The following is a 22447-nucleotide window of genomic DNA, read 5'->3' on the forward strand; positions in this document are numbered from 1 at the left end:
ATATTTCTGGTTTATTGCAAGTTAGATCTCTTTAACTAAAGTAGCAGGAATGCTAAAAAGAAATGAGACCAGGCAAAAAAATGATGATCATATTAACAAACCTCCACGTTAGGCAAACAAATGTTTAGCAAACAGTAAAATTATTACCATAACTGTCCATTGTATACAACAGAGGACCCCCAATCACAAGCTAAGGCCTTGATGTGGACATGATTGGTGAGTGGTTCAACCCAAGAGTGATTTATCTCAGATTGTTTCATTTGAATAAAACTTTGGCCCTGAGGAGGTGAGAGTGTCCCATATTTCAAAAGAAAAAATTCAGAATAGTCAGAAAAAAAATAACCTTAGTGTTTTGTTAGAAACATTCATATTAGTGAATGATGCTGAAGTGGTAGAGCACTCAACACAGAGCACACTATACCCCAAACTGCTCCCAACTGCAGGCCAGTGCCCACACTGCTGTTGGTGAATGAGATACAAATTGTGCCGCACTTTGTCCTATTAAGGTTCAGAAGAATTATATACATGTGTAGCCCCTGAGATGAGTACCCCCTGGTACATCCACCAGTTTACAAACTGTTTTCCAGAGTAAACTTTGACAACTGTATTTGCTTTGTAATTTGTAAATCCCCCATTTTGCTGTGCAATGAGGGATTTGTTTCAGGTGCACTCACTTTTCAGTTTTACACCCATAAATAATGAGTTTTTTTTCCTGTCTAGGCTTCTTTACAACCTGTTTGATCATTTGACTGTTTGTTTCCCAGATCTCTGCAATTAACTTTACAAGTACAAAGTTGTAATAAACTGAATGATCCCATAAGTAATTGCTGGGTTGGTTCCATTCTGAAGACCAAAAGAATTTAATCTCAGGTTACATCAGCAGCACCTAGAAACGAAAACACATATTCACACCCCTGCACACATTTAGCCCTCTGACCTTTGCCTTACTCCCTAATTCTCTGCTCTTGGTAATCCTAGCCCCAGGGCATACCCCAAGGTGCTCACTGAAGCTGTTTCTGCTGGCTACCTAGTGCATCAAGAAAAGAGGAGAAGGCCTTGACCTAAGGTTTACTGCTGCCCACACACAGACACAGACACAGACACAGACACAGACACACACACACACACACACACACACACACACACACACACACACAAACACACACTCAAACTCTGTTATACTTCATAGCACTGGGTGTCTACTCTGAAATTGAGATTCCTATATTTCTAAAATTCTTATCGCAGCGTTTGTGAGTAACAGTGAGTTAGAGGAAGTATGGTAGGACAAAAAAAAAAGAAGAAAAAAAGCAAGAAATTCTGCAGACATTCTCAAGGTCGCTCTGCAATGTGTAAAGAGAGAAAGAGAAAGAGAGAGGGGAAAAAAATGCATGGATGAGCACAAGGCCAGATGTGTACTGTAACGTTCCTCAGGGGAACCAATCACTATTGGCCTTTAGGTTTGACCTTTAACCTGCATGGCTGCCGAGTGGGCCACAGAGTAATATATAGTACTGTATAATACTCCACACTCTGTTCTCAAAGCACTACTCACAATGTTTATCGCTCTCTATAGAGACCACTTGGCCTCTCTCACTCATTCAGTGCACCTCAGTTACCCAGATATTCTCAGCTCTCTGCAGTAACCTGATTTTCTTGAAGGCCATGTCACAAGAAACCTTGTTTGCAAAGTTGTGGTAAAGGATGAAGGCAAAGATGGTTAATGCAGCTTGATTTGTGCTGGAGAAAATGTATCCATGTATACTTTTAACTGGATTTTAATTGTTTTTTCAGTTCATTCTCTCCTTTTGACGAAACCTTAAGAGACATCCCCAAATCCTCTCCTCTCTCCTCCTCTCCTCTCCTCTCCTCTCCTCTCCTCTCCTCTCCTCTGCTTCCTTCCCTGGTTAAATGAGCCACAGGGGAGCATCAGACAAGCCATAACCTAGCAGCTGGAGCTTCCAGCTGGGTTAAGAAGGAGAATAAGAGGAAGAGGAAAAAAGAGAAACAGTAGCATCTCCACATGGAGATGGCAAAAAAACTGAGTGTTCAGGGAAAAGCCTGATTGCTTAAAGTCAAATGCTTATTTGTACTTGTGTGAGAACATATTTTATAGTGTGTTACAGAAACTGTCCATAGTTTTATGATGACATTTGCACACACTTCTATCCCTTTTGTGATCTGATTATTAGGGTAGTATACTGTTTCTGTGCTCGTGTATGTAAGCATGCATCATACTGATGATCTGCATGTTTAAGTGAAAGTGGAGTAGAGAGAAATCTGGATAATGATATAGTCTTGTGAACAAATAACTAGCTTTCTTTGTGTTCCAAAAACATACATGTACAGTGTGTAAACATACTATTTGTCTTTATGTCAATTAATTAATTTGAGTTTCTCCACCATATTCACCCGTCACTTCCTGTCAGTACCTGTGGTTGCAGTCCTTTGTCCTGTTCGTTCACATCTGGACCCCCCCTCAGACCTCAGACCAGTCACTTGAGGTTTAAGCTGGAAAAGGCAAATACCAAAACCTGTTGGGAAGAGACCACTGGGACAGATATGATGAAAAGGTCCTGGGCCCCGCTTTACCACATTTGCAATATGCAAACTGTGATTTGCAACATGAGGTAATTTATCCATTTGCTCACTACACTACACACAAATTTCACTGATCAAAACAAATGCAATCCTTGCCATCCTTTGCCATCCATTGCAAATTTAACTGCACTGCCTGACAATTAGGTTTTTTTGTGAAAAGGCCTCTGTACCACCCAAACCACACTGGGCTGAAACATCCTTAACCAAACACTGAAACTCAACCATTTCCAAACCCTTGCATAAACATAAGTGGACGTCTCACTTTGTGTGCAACCATAATGAAACAATATCCAAAATATAAACATCTGTCTCACCCAAATGCAGCTTATGGCCATGTTTGTTCTCATATTTGTTCTTCTTGTGTCTCCCAACCTGATGAAATCAACTTGTCCTGATGAGGACAGGTCAAGTCACGCCATGGTCACCAGCTGGAATTAGTAACATGGGATCGTAGTAGCTTCCATTTATGAACATAAAGATGTATTTGGAAAACCAAAAAAAGAGATGTTAACTTCAGCATGATAGTGTTTTTACCTTGCCAGTGTAGCCTAAGCTGTCTCCTGCAGTATATAATTGTCTGTCAGTATAAATCAGATAATTAGCAGAAATAATGTAATACGTTATTCATAAGGTCTAATAGGATAAGGATAGGATGAGCAGTCTGTCTTTGATATGAAAATATGTAAGTATGTTCATAGTCCTGTAGGTGGGATGGTGACACAAGCGATATACTTAGAAAGGAAGTGGTGGTGGTGGCGGGGGGGTTCTAATCCAGATCATTTGGACTATTCTATATCACCAAAAATGTGAAGCTCATCGGAACTGGAACTACCAGAAGATAATGAGATTTGAAGTGAATAATGAGATTTGAAAAGGGGCTAATCTGGGACTTTATTTTTGATGCAGTTTTACACATTTTTGCTACCATTTAATGTTTTATGACAAGTCTACCATGGCATCTGTGCATCATGAAAACCATGATAAATGCAAATGTCTGACTTGAACGTGGCATCCCGTGCGATTTTTATTTATCCTCCATGTGCACACATTGAGAATAACAACGTTATCACATTTAGGAGATGATATCAGATGAACCCGCTGTCAGGAATCGCCAACGGCATCGCGTTCATTATTATTTGAAAAGCGAACCTAAATCTGACCTCTTATTGTGGACGGAGGAAGCAGGGGGAGGGAAAAGGGTGCGACGGTACAGGCCCAGCATGAGCAGACGAGCAGGCCAAGTAGACAGGGACTGCTCCCCAACCCTCCCACCCGTGAACACTGACACTAATTGAGAGGTGTATGAAATATAGATGATGTCTGCGGTGCCCCCACCTACCAGCCGCACCACCACCACCAGCACCCCTCGCTCTCCCTCTCCTCTCCGCTGTTCCTCACATCCTCTGTCTGCCTGCTTGAGTGACTCGAGATCAAGATTGCATGCAGACGCTGTGTTGGCATGCGCATGCCCCGCTGCACACTAGGTATATCAGGGACGGTCCAATGGACATGATCGGTCATCCCAGTCGGTCAGTGTGTGTGAGACAGAGAGAGAGAGAGAACGAACAGAGACAGAGGAAGTGAAAGTGAATGTGAAGGATTTTAATTATGCGTGATAAAGAAAATGAGGAAGGAGAAAATGATATTGTGTATTCTGAGTGCCTGCTTGCATGTGTCCATAGCTTATGTGAGTATGCTCTTATCTGTAATCACAAAATATCCTGACAGGGACAAGAAGAAAAACGTGGGAAAAATCTTTGAAATCAAAATTCCCCCTACTTAAAAACTATTTTTGGTGCTAAGTTGAGGGTAAGGTTATTTTTTTCTGTTTCCTTGTTTAACATTGTCCACATCAGAAGGGGCATCTTGGTGGTGGGGATTTATGGTGGGCAAGGATGTGGTGGAAGAGGAAGTGGTAAACTAGAAACATACACGACCCATAGGATGCTTTCAAAATTCACAAATCACTGTTGACCAATTTAGGTGACAGTGTAGTGGGTGGCAAACTATGGGAAAATGTTGACCACTTCCGTCCGCCTGTCTCAATTGCACCACATGGCTTTAGTTGTAAATCTGCCAATGTGCGTGTGCACACTGGCCCTAGAAATAATGTTCATATTGGATGAATCTGCAGCTTGCAATTTACATCCAATTCCAAATTTCAGTGCAGATACAGGAAGTACTGTGTCGGTTATGTAGCAAAGTGGAACCAAAGGGTGTGGAGGTTAGGTTGGTGGATAAGCATGTAACGTGTCTAACTAACTTCATGGCTTAGATGTTTCCCATCATGGACCAGCAAGTCATCTTGATTTTTAACTGTACATCTATTATCTTTCCCTTCCCCAACCTTATTACCAAAATAACTGTACTGTAGTTGCTGAACATGGATAGTGTATGAATAAATTATTCTTATTCTTGCAGAATTGTCCAATATTAGTGTTCTCTCTGGTGATAGTCTGGTGACAGGCCGGCTAACTAGCTTACAACCACCAATAGTGAGATCCTCGTTTTAAATAAACATTGAAAATGCATCTGGAGACAATGTTTTCAACCAGCTCATGAAAATAATATTGGCTAAATTAGCTAGATTGTAATTTCATCTGAAAAGTGATGGTCACTGGCTAGAAATGAAAAGCTTATTTGTCTTCATCTGTCTGAAATCAATAACCCCCTGTTTTGCAAATTACTAATAATTGAATGATTAAAAAGAGTGATAAAACTGCCCATGTAATCACTGTAAATTGCATATTTGCTGTGTAAGAACAGAAAGCTTGACAGATGTAGCAACAGTAGCGGGGGGGGGGGGGGGGGGGTCTAGTGAGCAGTCTTGGATTATATTACAACTTTGAATGAACCTATATTCATCACATATGAAAAATATCAAGTGTATTCAGTATCAGTTACGATCTTCCAATCAAGGTCGGGAGCATACTGACCCTCTCATAGTCAGGTGAGCAGCGAGGCTCCGTAATGGCTCTGTGTGGATTCAGAAAAGAGGTTTGGAGTCAGTATGTTGTTGTCTAGTGCAGTGGGTGGAGGTTAGGGTTAAGAGGTTAGTCTGTGAAGGTCTTCCCAAGTGTAATTACACAAACATGTTTTCATGTGTGTGTGTTTGTCTTAAGAGAAAGCTCAAGCATGGAGAGGTCTATAACTCTCCCTGCAGCTGGATAGGAGATGTTTAAAGGCCAAGGGTAGAGGATGGATGGCACTGTGGTTATATTTAGGGGGCTCACACCAAGCAAGACCACATTCACTGGGGAATCAGAGTACAACCTTATATCTAAACTTGTCCTTCCTCGATCCCTCAGTCGCTCTCATTTCTGTTTCCTATTCTAAATATCGCTCATCTTGTGGTCTCATTTGCATGATATTTTTCTGCTAAACCCCCTTAGTAAAATTTAGTTCAGTTCAGATCAATTCTGTTCAGTTAATTTAATTCCATTCAAATGAAGCAACTTTTTCGACATTCGTTTTATATCAAGGGGTGAGAACCGGAGGGGCATTAAGTGACATTTTGGGCAAAATGGAGATATATAGGCTCTTTCTATTGCCAATGGGACACAAATGAATTCTTAATCATTTTTGAGTTATTCATCAAAAAGCAAAGGACTTAAAACAAACACACTGACCCCAGTTGGCGCCAAAAGGGCGTAAGCGCAATACATTGAGAAATGTATTGTGGGTAAAGCGTATGGATATCACATTAGTCAATATAGCTGACACCACATGAAAGCCATGTAGATCAACCAACACAAGAAAAAACATTTTCAACTGCTGAAGAAGTGTTATTCAGCATATTTCTAAAAGAGGAGCAGCTGGATGATGATAGGACAAATGAAAACACCCAGAATTCAATATCGTATATTATCGTATAATAGAGGAGGGACAGCCGCAGACAATGGTGATGACTGGGGAAAGGGTACAGGAAATGCAGTGAGCCAGGTTCAAGACACCAAGCCTATATTACATAGCCTGGTTAATGTTGCACCTTTATTCCACCTCGCTGTTATATGTATAAAATAACTGTAAATGTAATAGCTGTATAAAATAAAAATTCCATTAATCGACAGGCACGCTATCTAAAATCACACACATTGGCAGCATTATGTCATCTAGGCACCGGGAAAGAGAAGAAGAGGAAGAGCATGTCGTCCTGACATTAGAGCCAGTGAGTGCTGAAGAGATCAACCATAAGAGTGAGATCCAGCAAAGAGGACGGAAAAGAAATAGAGACCCTGATGACTAGAAGAAAAGAATTATGAAAACTGCAAATCTATGTGAGTTCCAAAAAACATTCATGTATGTTCTGCAACGAAAGGTCAGGGAAAGAGACTGTGCTTCTGGTCGTAACCAATGCAAATCACTCAGTCAAAGAGGGAAATAATGTTTGATAAGTTCTGTGCAATGGGAGATGTGGCAAGACAGACACACTTCATCATCAACCACACAGTGACAAAAATGAAAAAGAGACAGACAACTCATACTGAAGCAAAGAACACCACTGAGTACCAACTCAACACAGAGGGAAATCAAATTTGAGTATGCAAAGATTTCTTTTTGAAAACACTTGATATCTCAGATGCATTTGCACGGTCTGCAGGCGCCGGTCAGTCAACTAATCTAGGACTGCCCCCCACAATCCTGCAGGGAAAGCTTTTACCTGGAAAAAAAAATCCCAGAAGACAAAAGAAAACTGGATCAGAGATCACATTAAGTCAATAGACAATAAAGAGGCAAACTTTTACATGTGACATGAGGGTAAAGGGGGCCGTGGCTCATTAGAGATCAGCACATGCATGTTGAAGTTTCGTATCTGTCCACTCTTTCAGGCACTGAGCATGAGATGCTGTACTCTGACACGTGGAGAGCAGAAGAGGAATGCTGGTTTTACTGCCGCGCCTCCATGCAGTAAAAAATAAATTTATCTCAAGTAGTACGAAAAATCACTATTAGAATTACAGTATGAAGCTCTGCCCCATTGTGTGAATCCCTGACACACACACACGCGGGCACACACACACACATGCACACATTCCCTCCTGTCCCGGCTTTCAAGAATTCCAGGAGAATGTTGCTTACCATCAGCACATTGCCTTGGCTGTCAGTTGTCTTCTTGCTCTCTCCAATGGCTGGCTCACACACAAGTGGGAAATCATGCTTCTGTGTGAGTGTGTGTGAGCGCATGTTGTGTGTGTGTATGTGTGTGCTCTCATGTGCAGATGCACTTGACTGTTAGAGTACATGTGTGTTTGTGCATGATCAGCTGAAAAGCCTAGCATATCGTTCTCGAACTGTTCAGTGGAACAATGCTGGTGTAACTCAGTGGAGGGAGCTCCTTCTGTCTGTGAATAAGAGATCTTAGTTTCGATGAAATACCCGTGCTCAATTTTGCCCTTTTCCAGATGATAAGTGACATAAGCTGACACCGAGGTCAGCCATGCAGTCAATTGTAGAGCTGTGGAAAACCATTCTGGCCCACTTCAGCGGTGTTAAACCCTTTTAAATCTCATTATCTCCCTCATCGGCATCTGCAGAACATTTTCCACCAAATGTCACATTATAATTTGTGAGAATCCAAATCATCCATACTTTTCTTTACAGCTGAATGTGAGAAAATAAGACTGTCCTGTGACGGATGGAAGTCAGGTGACAAAGTCCCTGCAGGAGGAGGGAGGTTGTGGTGTATGGATGGCTCCTGCAAAACGCAGGACTTTGACACAGGAGACCACTGTTCGTTTCCCATGTGAAACTGATAGTTGGCATTATGGCTTTTATCCAAGATCGTACCACAACCTTAACCGGGTGTTTATTATTGTAACCATGACAACGAAGGTCCTCCATCCAAACAACGTTCCTTTCCTAAAGCTAACTAAGCAGCTTTTGTGCCTAAACCTAAAAAATCCATGACCATTCCAAGACCTTAATCACATGTTTGTTATTGTTACCTTCACAATGAAGGTTCAAATGCCTGCCGCCGGTACTCACTCCTATGGATCCGAGTGTTGGGACAAATGACCTGTATGGTTGTTTGGGTTGGAGGACCTGTTGGAGAAAATCAGTGAAGTGAGCTATAGAAATAAGTCAGAGCAGGGCAGAAGAGGACTGCCAGCAGTGGAGGGACAAAGGAGAGTACTTGCTGTGAATGTGCTGTCTCAGTACCTATTAACTGTTATTTCCTCCTCTTTGTCTCATTCTAGATTTTTTTCCATCTTTATTTTTTTTCTTTCTTCTTTCATTCTTATTCATGCCACAGCCCGAATGCTTCATACAAACATATGAACAGTAGATCACTGTAAGTTTATACTCACATCCCCATTTTCTCTGTGCTCTTTTCCCCATTCTCTAAAACATATATTCTTTGTTTCTTTTATTACTGTAATATGCTGTATCCATTGCATCAAGAACTTGAATAGGCTCGGGGTGGAAAGTACCTGGAATAAAGAACAGCATTTATAAAAAAAGAACTACATCTGCTTTAAGGCCCTGCACACCCACCCACACAGGTGGTTTTGGTTAGCCTGGCTGATCAGACCTCTTGTCAGGTTGAAGCTTGTTGAATCTGAGCTGAAAATGATTGTATCTTCCAAATTCATTACATAAGCTAATTAATTTGGACTACATACAGTATGTTGAGATACTCTACATATATATGCTACTTACATGGTAATCACCTTGGCTATATTCCAGTGGCGTGCTGTCAAGGCAAACAAGGCAAGCAATGCTTGTCTAGTTAAAGCTAAAAATATAGCCTATATACATAAAGATCTCCAAACAGTGTTCGGTCCCATAAAGGATCTGATGCCTGTGTGCATCCATCATGTAATTTACTGCTCACCAGTGGTGGCAGTAGCTTCACTTCCAGCCGTTGTATCTGTCGTTTCTGTCATTTTCGTGGGCGTGACCGTGTCCTGTTGACAGAGGCTAAAGCTTGTAATGCTGAGAGGACAGACATGCTTTCTTGGAGGTTTGCGCATGCGCATTGAGGATAATCCTTGGCTCGACGGCTGACTAGCGATAGCCAAGTGCGCTGGTCAAGCTGTCTCAACTGACTCAGCTTCTACCGTTCTGAGACCAGTTATAATATTGCACGCATTATACGCATGCGCAGACGTGTGTGGAAACTAAAAGTGCGCGTTTAACGTTAAGAGCCAGCAGGAGCAAGTACACACGCTAATTATACTGATTTCTCGTCTATGTTCAAGATCCGCAGTAAGTTTGAGAAGTTTGAGACAGAAAATTGTTACACAAGTAGTGCAGCTGCTTTCAGGAATAGCTCAGTGCGGTTGTGTGCGTAGCGGGCGAGAGAGAGATAGAGATAGAGACAGAGAGCGAGAGAAAGAGCTGAACACTTGGGACACACATGCAAGTCTTACAGTAGATCCCAGCTCCTGGGAATTGAACCTGGATCTCTGCTTTGATGGGTGAGTAGTTTGCCTCTGCGCTATGCTGGCATTCCTAGTGCATTTGGAGGTTACACTGATGTTTTCGATCTACCAGGCCTATCACAATGAGTCATGTACCACCTCATTCTATAGTGTTGAATAATTAAAGAAAAGTCAAGGCAATGAAATGAAAAGTGAAAATGGTGACGAGTAAAAATAAATGAATCAGTAAAATGATAAATGTAGATTTCATTTTAAATGTTAATATAGTTACATCTTGACTCGGACAACGTTGCAGCTATAATATCTAATCACTGTAATATATACAGTACTTCCAAAAGCCACTCCTCTCCACTTTCCTCCATCTTCTTCTCTTCACCCTCCTACCTCCCTTGTGTCGTCTTTCATACAGGCCACAGTCTTTCCATCTGTCTCTCAAATCATCAGTTTCTTTCTTCAACCATCCTCCCATCCCTCTCCATCCCTTCCTTGTCCTCCGATTCCCTTCTCCCTCCTCACCCAGGTTTTTTGTCGTATGCCATTGTGGCATGCTAACACTCTGACAATGCAGGGCGCTGAATAATTGATGTGTGGATGTGAAAGTTTGATGCCTGACTCGCGGGCAGATTGAACCTGCAGGCACCATGCCTTTGCCCATCAGCCGACTCCCTGCTCTCTGCGCCACTCAACACTTTCTTTCTTTTACACACACACACACACACACACACACACACACACACACACACACATACACACACCTTAGCATACAGTACACATATCTCCCAATGGACTCCTCTACTTCTCTCAAACTCATTGTAAAACCTCTCAGATATTTGCTGCAAGATTCTGTAACTGTTACACAAAGAAATTGACTTGGAATGTGTTGTACTTTTACCACTACTTGGTCTAGCACCTTCATGATACTGATGGAATAAAAAAAATGCAATATTTTCTCATCTCTCTCATCAGTTATCATATATGTCATAATATAGCATGCAAAGTCAATTCGGAGTGCCACACGGGATTCATTCAGTCTTTTGTGTATCATTTCACTTGATTCTGCTGAAGAGCCAATCTCTGGCTGACCAGGAAATGTTTTTTTTTAAAATATTATCTTTATAATACTAAGACTGTGGCTAGTAGAGGTCAAGATATTGTTACAACCCACAATATATTTCTCCTTGCATGCTACAACACCCATAGAAGATGACATGCTATCATCAAACTAAAGAAGTCACTAAGTGCAGTGTGTACAAGGTTTGGGAATTCAGTAGCAGTTCAGCTGGCTAATATTTTCTGTATCCATCTCTTTGTTTTAAATACTTACTCTGTGTACTTACTGTTACTGCTGTACTTACTGGTTTGGTTAAAGAAAACACTTGATACTGCTAAAAATCTCCCTCATTGTCAACATAACCGCTTACAGCCATAAGCTTGTTAACATATGGTTACCATAAATGACAACCTGCGACTGCATTTACTAAATCTCAATAGCAATTAGCTGTAATAAGTGAGGACTGCATGTCTCTTTTCTTTCAACATCTCTCTTATTCAGTACCTGCAGAAATTAAAGATGAAATAAGGACTATATTTAGGAACAAGTCAAGTTTTTTTTTTTTTTTTGCAGCTAAAAATAACTTGGTCACCTCTTTTGTTAATGCCAGTATACTATTATATTTACATGACTATCCTCACACAATGTTTGCATGTGTGGCATGGAGGCATACTTACTGCAAAGCATCTCAGCATACATAGGACAGTATGTTCAATCGTCGACTCAAAGGTGTGAACGATAATTTAACGGTCTCTCTAACTATAAAACTGAGGGGATTTGTAGGTGTTGCTAATTGATGCCAGTTGCTCGTTTTACATCGATGACTGCAGATTAGGGCTGCAGCTAACGATTATTTTCATTCATTTATTTATCTGATGTTAATTTTATTGGTTAATCGATGAATCGTTTATTCTTTAAAATGTCGAACAATAGTGAAAAATTATAATTTGCTCAAGTCCAAGGTGATTTTCTGAGATTGCTTGTTTTGTCTGACCAGCAGTCCAAAATTCAAAGATATTCAGTTTATGATCATTTAAGACAAAGAAAAGCAGCATATCCTTACATTTGAGAAGCTAGAACAAGGGAATGTTAACCATTTTTGTGTGCAAAATTTCAGTTGATTGACTGATTGATAAATTGACTAATTGTTTCAGCTCTACTTCAGATTTAATGTTGTCAGTAGCATGGCTGTATTGTAGAAACATAATACATCCATGGTCGGTGGACCTGACTCTTAGGCTTTGCAGGGAATGCTCCACATTCCCAGGACCCCTGTGTGCTCTACACCTTGTTTGCTTACTCTAAAAACTCAAATGCAAGTGAAGTTATGTGCAATGAAAGGTGGAGGGAAAACTTGGAAAACGTGGATGTTTGTTGGACAGGTAGGAAATGCGATGTCGCTAATGTTAACCACAAAAGAAAGCTCTAAAATTTTAATTGCTGATGCCGCATAGCAAACATCTGCTCTTCGCAGCCTCAAATTCTTTGAACTTTCACAAACAACCAACTCTACTCTCATTTTGAATTACAATTTGTCATTTAATACTGAAATACATAGACGACACTTTGAATGATAGTTATGCTAGGCTGCCTCTAGCATGTTATCCTTACCCAGGCAGTGTGGCACCACCTCACCTGTGTCAGACTGTAATAATCACAGCCATAGATACAGTCTGTGACAGTGTAAACATTTTTAAATGAAGCCTCAAGTCATCTCTGTGGTTTCCAACAACTGCTGCTCCATGTTAAAGAAAAAACAATTTAATAATCAGACCTTTCAACACTAGAGTCAGCACTTACATGCTCAGATTTAAAATGCCTTGATTCCAGCTTTTTTTTTTCTTGAACCTACAAGGCCTCCTAAGTGTTTGTGTTCCTTCAGATATACTGTGGAATGACTGTTTATAGCCTCAGGATTTGTGTCTCATATTTCTGCCTCAGGTTGGAACTGAAATGGGCCAAAAGTGCCTCCATGAGCTCTGCTTCATCTTAATGGAACTCAAATGGCTTCAAGCGGCAGGAGCCTCTCTACAGGTGAGTTTAACCTGTTAATGAATAATCGTAATACAGACTCAACAAAGAGCTGTCCTTGCTTTGTTCTGTGAAGATTTAAACAGCTTTTACCCATATGAATTTACTTAAATTTTACTTTGCTTTAGTGTGTTGTTGCCCATAGATTACTTGCAGCCTATCATTTTGTAGATGCTGTTTTACAGCCCAGTCTTCCTTATTTATCTCAGCAGGGGCAGCCTACCTGTTTAAATGACTGTTAAATCTGCTGTTTCAAAACACACAGACTGCAAAGGGAAAAACCTTTGTCTGCATATAGCTGCTATGATTTCTATCACAGCTTTACTTAAGTCAAATTTCAAAAGAAATATGTCAGTGAAATTTCCTCTGCATTATTTGAGCTAGAAGAAGATAGTTATGCATACTATAGGGAGGAAGTTAATTACGTTCAAAATAAGGGTTATAAAACTTATAGGAGCTATTTTTAAGTTTTGCTATTGCTACTATACAATATATATAGCCAGCATTAGCATTAACAGCTTGTTTACTTACCAGTCTAGAAGAAACGTTGCAAGTTCAGCACCAAACTTCATTCCTCTACTTGCCAAGAGCTGTTTCCATTGGTGAAAAGCAACACCAATGTTAGCTCGTGTCATGTCTTTTCTTCTACTGAAGTTAGCATGCAACCCAGCTAGCCCCGGTCTGTCTCGAAACTTTCTTATAGCGACTCACTGCAGTCTCTAATCTGACTTGAAGATGTAGCGCTGCTCAGAAGGCGTATTATAACCTCTTGTCTTGTAAACACAATGATGGCCAAAGCTAAGGGACAGTCACCACTAACCGTCCAGGCAAGAAACCACATTCAGAAGCAGTGAAAATTTACAAATAGCCCCTTTTAAAATGCGTAAGAATGTGTTGTCACAGGCTAATAATGCCATTGGCTATGATCACATACATATTGTTGAAGGTATAGGTGTGTTTGCAGTAGGAATAAAACAATCAGTTACTTGATTGAGAGAATGATCAGCTATGATTATTCTTTCTTTCTTTTTTGGTCTTAAGTGTCAGTAAACTGGATATCTTTGGGCTGTTTGTTAATTGGATAAAACAAGCAATATGAAGAAATCATGTTGGAGTTCAGAAGTTTTAATGGGCTTTTTGGACAATTTATAGAGCACACAATTCGCTGAGTATTTGAGAAAGTGATACGCAGATTGATCAATAATGAAAGTTATTGAGAATTGCAACCTTAGCTTACAGTCTGAGTATGTACATATGAGTATGTGTTTGTATGCATTGTGCTCTGCGTGATAGCATCTTTGTTCCTTCCTCTCTATCTTCCACTCCCTCTTTCTACTTTCTACTGTATGTGAATGTGTCATGGAGGAGACGTTTGGGCCCTGCCTGCTGATTTATTCATGATATGACTTTTAATATCATTTACTGGGACATGAGAGTCTGCATCTCAAATAGGCCTGCAGGCACCTTTGTGCGCCCGTGTGCTTGTGCATCTGTGACAAAGAGAAAGAAAGAGAATGCACTTAAAAATGCACATGAATGTGCTTTTTTTTTTCATGAGTGTGTATTTGTGTTTACATGTAAGTGGGTGTGTGTATGTGTTTGTGAGAATTGGCACATGCAATTACATTTGTGTGTGAGGATTTTTTTTTTTTAGGCAGGGATGAAATCGTGACAAATTGTGTTTGTGACAAAGTGTGTTTGGGCATGTGAAGAGGTGGACCTCATGATGATTGCCTATAATAGGGCTGTGATTGAGTTATCGGACAACAGTAGGAAGTCATTGTGTAATGGCCAGTAGCTAGCAATGGGGGCCGATACCAATCTGTTTAGCAGCATAGGGTGTGGAGAGGAATGCAGAAGGAGGTGTCTAGTTTCTGTGGTGGGTGACTGTTTTGCAAGCCAACGTGCGTGCTTGCTTGTATGTGTGTTTTTTCATTTGATTTATTGCTATGTATTTGTCAGTACATGTTTGTCAGTTATAGTAGCAAAGCCACTGAATGTTGCCAAGGCAGACATAAACCTGCAACAAATACAAAATTAGTTTTGCCTACTGTATGCTGAAATCCAGTTTCCATCTTTTATTCTTGCTAGATGGGAGGATATATTCAATTTAACGGCCACAAAGACACATTCCACATATATTTTTTGTCAATTAGCTCCATATGTGTGCAGAGGTTTCTTTTTTGTCTAACCATACCTATTAGTGACTATAATTAAATGATGAGGAATAGGTGGGTGGATGGAACAGGAGGTAGACAGAGAAGGGGGCGGCTGGAAAGCGTGATTTAATTTGGTTATGATCTAATTTGCTTTGATTAAAAATGTATGCAAATCCCTCTTAGCATAAGGGATCAGTGCGGAGAGGCGACACCTCTCTTGCTCTCTCTCTCTCTTTCTCTCTCTCTCTCACTCCCGCTGTCACCCCCTCCTCCTCCTCCTCCTCCCCCTTACTTTCAGTCCTCCTCCTCTCTCTGTCTGTGGCCACTAAAGTGAGATGTGTGAATAGGAGAGCGCAGTGTGTACATGTGTGCATGTGTTGTTGGAGGTGTGTTCTTTTTTAAAGCGAAGAGAGGGACCCACTCGCATTGGGTGTTATTGCACCTCATATCTATTGGCTGAATGTCTGCTACAGGCTGGCTCTGGGTATGAGGTGGTTCGGTGAGATAGTGTGTGTGTATGTGTGCGTGTGTGTTTGTTTGGCCCGACTCCGTCTACCAGTGAGCCCTGTGTTTGAGTGACTTTTCTTCCTATGTCTCCCAGGGGTTGATCCACCCCACAGCTCACAGCTGAACACAATCTCCTCTTTTCAGTTTCCTTCACCATTCCTCATTTCTTGTTGATCATTCTTTTTTTCCTTTCTTTCTCTGCCACCCAATCAGTCACTCGTCCATAAAACACACACACACACACACATACACACAACACTGCCATACCCTCCAACTGTCCAGTCCGTCCTCTGTGCTCCCTGCCACTGACAACCTTCAGCCTGAGAAACAGGCCTCACATGCAGTGTACGGGTTCACCTGCATTGTGAATGTTTTTTGTATGTGTTCATATAGGCCATCTAGATAACTGCATCTATTTGCATGGGGGCTCAGCGTATTCATGTCACTCTCATTTTCTCTCCATCTCTGCACTCTCTCTCGGCCTGTCACCACTGCCTCTCCAAGTTTACTGTAATGAACTGTGGTTTGCCTCTGTGCTCTTCCCTCTCTTCCCTCTCTTTCTCTCTCGTTAGCTTGACTCCAGCCGGCCAGGCAGCCGGCATACCTATCCGCCATCTAGCTCCAGTCTGCCAGCTAGTTAGCCAGTGAGTCAGAGTGGCCTGTCAGCTGTCATGACAGGAAGATGACCACTTAGTTGGTCAGCATCACCAATCCGGTGAGTCAACTAGACTGTCAGTAAAGGCAGGGACAAACTTTACAGCAGTGTTGAGTCAGTTATCATTAGATTTAAACATCACAAGTAAGAGGTCCAAGTTAAACCAAGTCGGTTTCAGACTTGGCCAGTTGGTGTTGAATAGTGTGGTGTGTGGTGTGTCATTAAAAGCCCCCATTAAGTTTATTTTAAACATGTTTATTTTTTTCTACTGGAACTGGGACATCACAGTGAGGGGAAAAAATCCCAAAAGAAAACTGTAAAAAATAATGTGGTCTTTCACGAGGGAGTGGGTATAATTTCATAATCCAGTAAGAGTTTCAGTGCAGAGCAACAGCTGATTGTACCTAAAGTTCATCTGCACTCTTATGAAGTTCTCTCTCGATTCTTCTCTCAATTTTATAGATTCCTCTTCCATTTTCTTGCTATTTGCGGGAAAATTCCAGCATAAATTTGCAAGACAAAGTGTTTTTTTTTTTTTTTTTTTTTCTATGGATGTCTGTATCTGTTTTGGTACAGGAACATGTGAGAATTCGGTCTCACAGGACTTCCTGGGATTGTCTAGCTCTGCGACTTTTTTACCGCATCTTGCCTTTTTATTTGATAGTTGACAGTGTAGAGACAGACAGAAAACATAGGAAGAGAGAGAGCAGTATGACATGCAGCGAAGGTCCCGGTTGGTATTGAAACATGGATGTTGTGTTTATATGGTATTAACTTAAAGTGAGAATTTGTGTTATTTGATGTGGGGTTGTGTGAGGTACTTATCTATAGTCAGTGTATTACCTGCAGTAGTAGTCGTCGTCATTTTAAAGAAGCAGCAAGGAGTACTGGCACAGAAGCTGAGCAATGTGCTGCTGTGGACGGGGCCAATATCAGTTGAAGTGTAAACCTTATTTGGATTATATTCACCACTTTATCTTCCCATCAAACAGCCATTTCCTTGACCATATTGTCTCAACCATTGCAAACAGCTACCAGCTATATAGACTGTATAGACTTCAGCTATAAGTTAGCTAGCAATGGACACACGGACCGTGTCTGTGGGAGTGTGTCTGTGTGCATGTGTGTGTGTAGAGCTCAGTTCTTCTTGTTATTTCTCTCTAGTTTCCCCTTTTATCTCATCTCTGTACATTAATGAATCAGATTAATTAAGATATGCACACATTTTTCGCTCAAGTTAAAACATTTTCAACTCACTCTGACACATCTTTGCATCAGTTCACGCTGCCCCCGGGTGAATTAGCTTCTAATCACATCTACCTTGTGTTGTTATCTATATTTAATTAGCTGTTCAATATGTGTTTTTTTCTGACTGTCAACACTAATAAATATGTGTATATTGATAGAAATAATTATGTTTATGTTTTTAGGTTTCTTTATCCCCATCCTAAACCAGTCCGTCAAAGTCAGACAGTGTTTCGGTCTTTTCTTTCAGTCAGTAAATCAGTCAGTTAGTTCAGAGAGTCAGTTGGTCAGTCAGTCAGTCAGTAACTCAGCCATTCATGCAGTCAGTCAGTTAACTCAGTCAGTCAGCCATCCGGGCTGTGTCTGCTCTCTTACATAAGCAGGGCGACAGATGCTGAATCATCAGCTGCCCGCTGGAATGCTCTCTCTACCCAGAGGGTGCCAGGAGGGAAGACAACACACACACACACACACACACACACACACACACACACACACTCATGTGAACTCCCTCAAATACTCACATACACACTCAGCTAACTGTATGCATTCATGCAAACACCGTGCACATCCTGGCATGCATGTACGAACACACACATACACATGCTGCACTGTCGTGCCCTATTTCACATGAGACTCACTCCTCATGACTGAGCTCCAGAAGGGAGATAGTAGAAGAGTGAGGGGAGAAGAGAGGAGAGAGCGAGAGAGGTTGAGTGCGAGACAAAAAAGAGAGAGAGAAAGGCTCACAGATAGACTGACAGAGAGTTCAAGAGAAAGAGAGAGAAGAAAGAAGAGTGAGATCTTCCCTCAGCTGTCTGTGAGGGTTTTGATGTGGTTTAAAAGGTTTTTCATGTTACGCAACTTTGAAGACGAAGCGTTTGATGTTTAGTTTGCTAGCTTGTTAGCTATTGGCTTAAACTCTCTACCTTCTACCTCTCTTTCTCTGCAATTTATCTGATTAGTGGTAGGAACTTGCGTCACTCTCTTTTTGCCTTTGTCTTGAACGTTACTCAGAAGGGTGTTTTTCAGCGTCTCTTCAGAAACTTGGCACTTATCATCTATTTATGGGAGAAGCAATTGAAACTGGAATAACGTTCCTATTTGCCTGCCTGTCTAGCCTTTCAAAAGCACGACTGAAATGCTGATGGAACAATGACAACTATTTCTCCCCTTTTTTCCCTCTTATCTCCCCGTTTCTCTCACTACCTCTTCCAATCTCGCCTCTCCACGTCCCCTCAGCATGGGTGATTCATTTGTCTCCAGCGCAATATAGCACAACATGGGCTCGCCACCATCCATATTGCCACAGTGCTTATTTGTCGAACGCCGGGGATTTCATAAATGTATTTCCACACTCTCTCCTTCCAGCGATTTCCTTCTTTGCCCTTCGTCTTTTCCTCTCTTTCCCTTCCATTCCCTTTCCTCTAAAGCAGCAACACACACATTCCCAGTTTCTCCCTTCTCTCTCCCTCTCTCTCTCTCTCTCTCTCTCCCCCTCTCTTTTCCATCCCTCTCTCTGTTCCTCTCTCATCAGACGAATGTAAGAATAGAACAGGGGAAGCCCTCTCACCTCTCCCTGCATGCCGGCTAATTAGCATATTCATGAGAGGTACCATAAATTATACATGAGATCCGGAGGGGAAACAGAGGCAGAAGAATGAGACGCGGACACACATTCTCTCTCGCGCGCGCACACACACACGCACACAGGCGCGCACGCATGCTTGCTCACACATGCACATGCATACACTCGCTTATGTAGGTACACTCACACACACACATACAAATAAACACATACATAGGCACATCCTCACTTTCCTCTCACACCCTCTCTCAATCACACAACACAGACGGAGGGATACAGACAGGTAATTGGTGAGAAAGAGTGTGTGCTACAGTACATTGGCAGTGTGCAGGGGAGACGGCATACACAATATTGAAAGGGAGAAGTAGAAGTCACTCTCAGTCAAACAGAAAATGCAGTGCACACACAGGCACAATGCTCCGGCTGGCTATATTTTCTCCACACTCGAAGGCAACAGGGTTTAGGCACTAAATAAGGTTAATGCAGCTAGGGTTAATGCTAAAAGGAAACTGTAGAGTGGAGGGTGTTAGATTAAGACAGATTTTGAGGTCACAGTTTTATTTTATAACCAATGAGAGAGAGAACTGAAAGGCCAGAAGGTCCCTGAGATTATTCCAAAATTTGACATCCATGTTATAAAAATAATCACTGCTTGAATAGCTTGAATGGAATTAAAACACCACAAGTTCCATTGGTTGTCTTTTGCTTGAGCAAGAGCCTAGAAGTAATGCACCGTCCTTCATACTACACCGTATTTGTTTTAAATTCAATTAATGTGTTTTTCCCACTTACATGATGGATATCCCAATTTGGAGCCAGACTCTGACTCAGCATGCTGACGGCCGACTCGACATCTTTGTCCACATATATCATATTTACATATGGTCCAAAATAAATGCATTGAGATGAAAAGCTGACTAAAGGCTGGAATGCCTCCAAGACTCGTGCTCTTTAGGATGAAAAGGGTCTTCTTTAGTTATGAGAATAAAGACGCAGCTATGGCACTCCGCGGCAGCATCACTTGAAAAGGCTTTATATCTCTAGAAAGTTCAACAAATAAAGAGTTGATATGCGGTTTTTTCAGGATTATCAGGATTGCAAAAATATTCATTTGGCATGTGACTTAATTGTATCAAAACCTGAAGTAGAAAAAAAAAAAAAAAAAAAACAACTAAGCAAGGTGGCATTTGGTGTGTGGGGGGGGGGAAAGCAACTCTGTGACAAAATGTTATGAAAAATGCTCAAAATCCAAATGATGAAAACAAATTGCTAGTTTTGTCCAATCAAACCTCAAAGATATCCAGTTTGCTATCATACAAGACAGAGAAAAGCAGCAAATCTTTACGGTCAGAACCTGGAACAAAAGTATGTTAGCCATATTTACTTGGGAAAAAAAAGACTACGATTAATCAATTAACAAAGTAGTTTCTGATTATTTTTCTTAATTTATCAACTAATAAATCGAGTAATCATTTCAGCTGATGATTAACTACTGTAACTGATGGGGCAGTGGGCTTCTACATAGAGGCAGCATGTTTAAAAAGAAAAAAAAAGTTTTGATTTCAAAATGAAAGAATGACTGGAGTTAAAGATGAGCGCATTAATAAGCAGACCAGACATTACATACTACACAGAATTTTGGATTCAGATACACAGATACACAACATCAAGAAGATACAGCAGAAAAAAATAGCAAGCTACACTCACACGCATTACATATATACGGGCTGCTAATTGCTTGTTATCTGCATTGAAAAGCTTTGAACTTTCCTTGATACCTTCAATCAAACTGATCTGATCTATACTGAATCATATTTGAATTGTATATTTGCTACTTTTGCACTTATTTGAACAACTGCAAACAGGTGACAGTGTGTTGAATAACATCCTGCAAATACAGACGCAGTTACATGACAATCATAATTCCACTTCATTTGCATTAAGAAAAATGTGCTTTTAAGGCTTTGGAGCTGAGCAGATCAGATTAAGGCGAGATGTGCTGTTATTAGATAATGCTGAGCAGAGTAGATCCATATGGTGCTTTTAACCAGACTGCCAGGCATGAGTGGATGATAAAAGTTGTATTGAAATGATGTCGATATGTAGAAGTGTAACCACAGCCTGTTGTGGAGGCAAGTGATTTCAGTGAGCTGCTGCCATACATGACAGTATGTTAAAGTGTGTGATGTTACAGCTAAAAGGTTCCCCCTCTGGCTTGCATAATGCTCTGTTGCGCTCATAGTTGAAACCCGTATTCTAGCCCGCGGATAGGCAGGAGGGATCCTGCCATACATGCTTAAGTGCTCACAACAATTAGTTGATTCTGGGTGGTTTGGATCTAATTGAAACACAAGGGATTGAGAGCAATTGAGAGGTTTGCCTCTCCAGCGTAGATGGAATATTCATGAACATGTTGCCAGGACTTATCGTGTTCAGCCATGTTCTTCAGTGATGGCCCCAGAGAATCTGCTTCCCTTTATCCATCAGTTTCCTGGATCCATTCGTTTCTTGATGTAGAAACAGGCTTGGGTTTCCTCGTCTATATGTTGTAGTAGTACGTCCCAGAACCTACACATGTTGCTGTGCATGCGATGCTTCTCATGAATTTGTTGTTACGCTGTATGGCTTTGTAGAAATTAGAGAATTTGTCAATGTCTGTGTTTGTCCGCAGGAGTGTGTCCTACTATGTGCATGTGGTCATAAACTTCTCCATGGGAGGGTGCCTGAATTTTACATATCAAACCAAGTGTTTTCTAATGCAGACCTGGTACACTAGTGAATAGAAAAAAAATTCAATCATGTGAAGGGAAAGGTCCTGGACTTTCATCAGTCATCATATTCACAATGTAAAACAACACATCTTTATATTAAAGTCACAAGCTGTAACAACCAATCAAAAGTGGAGACAATTTGCACATCAGTAATTAAGCCTTAAAATATCCTATATATAATATTATATAAATATTATATTTTTCCCTAAATAGTCCTTAAAATATACAGTATATCAAAATCTGTAGAATTCAAACCTTTTTTCATGGTATCCAGTGTTTTTTTGTTAGGTTCTGGGGTTCTGATTGGTTGTCACAGCCTGTATCTCTAGTATAAAAATGTGTTGTTTCTCGTTATGAATTTTCTGGCTGACGAAGGTCCACAACCCAAACATTGCCTCTAAAAGTCAGCGCTGACACTGTGCAGGTATTGACCCTTTTCTTTCATTCTCATATACCC

At 41.0% G+C, this 22447-nt stretch overlaps 1 protein-coding gene across 1 annotated transcript in view; it reads left to right on the top strand.

The window, feature by feature from the left end:
• Positions 1–12976: 12976 nt before the first annotated feature.
• LOC130171794 (polycomb protein SCMH1) overlaps positions 12977–22447 on the top strand; it is a 56761-nt gene continuing 47290 nt past the window's right edge. The window contains exon 1 of the mRNA XM_056379962.1: positions 12977–13068. The gene's annotated coding sequence lies outside the window, so the exon portion shown is untranslated. The remainder of the gene's footprint in view (positions 13069–22447) is intronic.

This window comes from Seriola aureovittata, chromosome 7 (genome assembly GCF_021018895.1).
Source record: "Seriola aureovittata isolate HTS-2021-v1 ecotype China chromosome 7, ASM2101889v1, whole genome shotgun sequence".
Classification (NCBI taxonomy): domain Eukaryota; kingdom Metazoa; phylum Chordata; class Actinopteri; order Carangiformes; family Carangidae; genus Seriola; species Seriola aureovittata.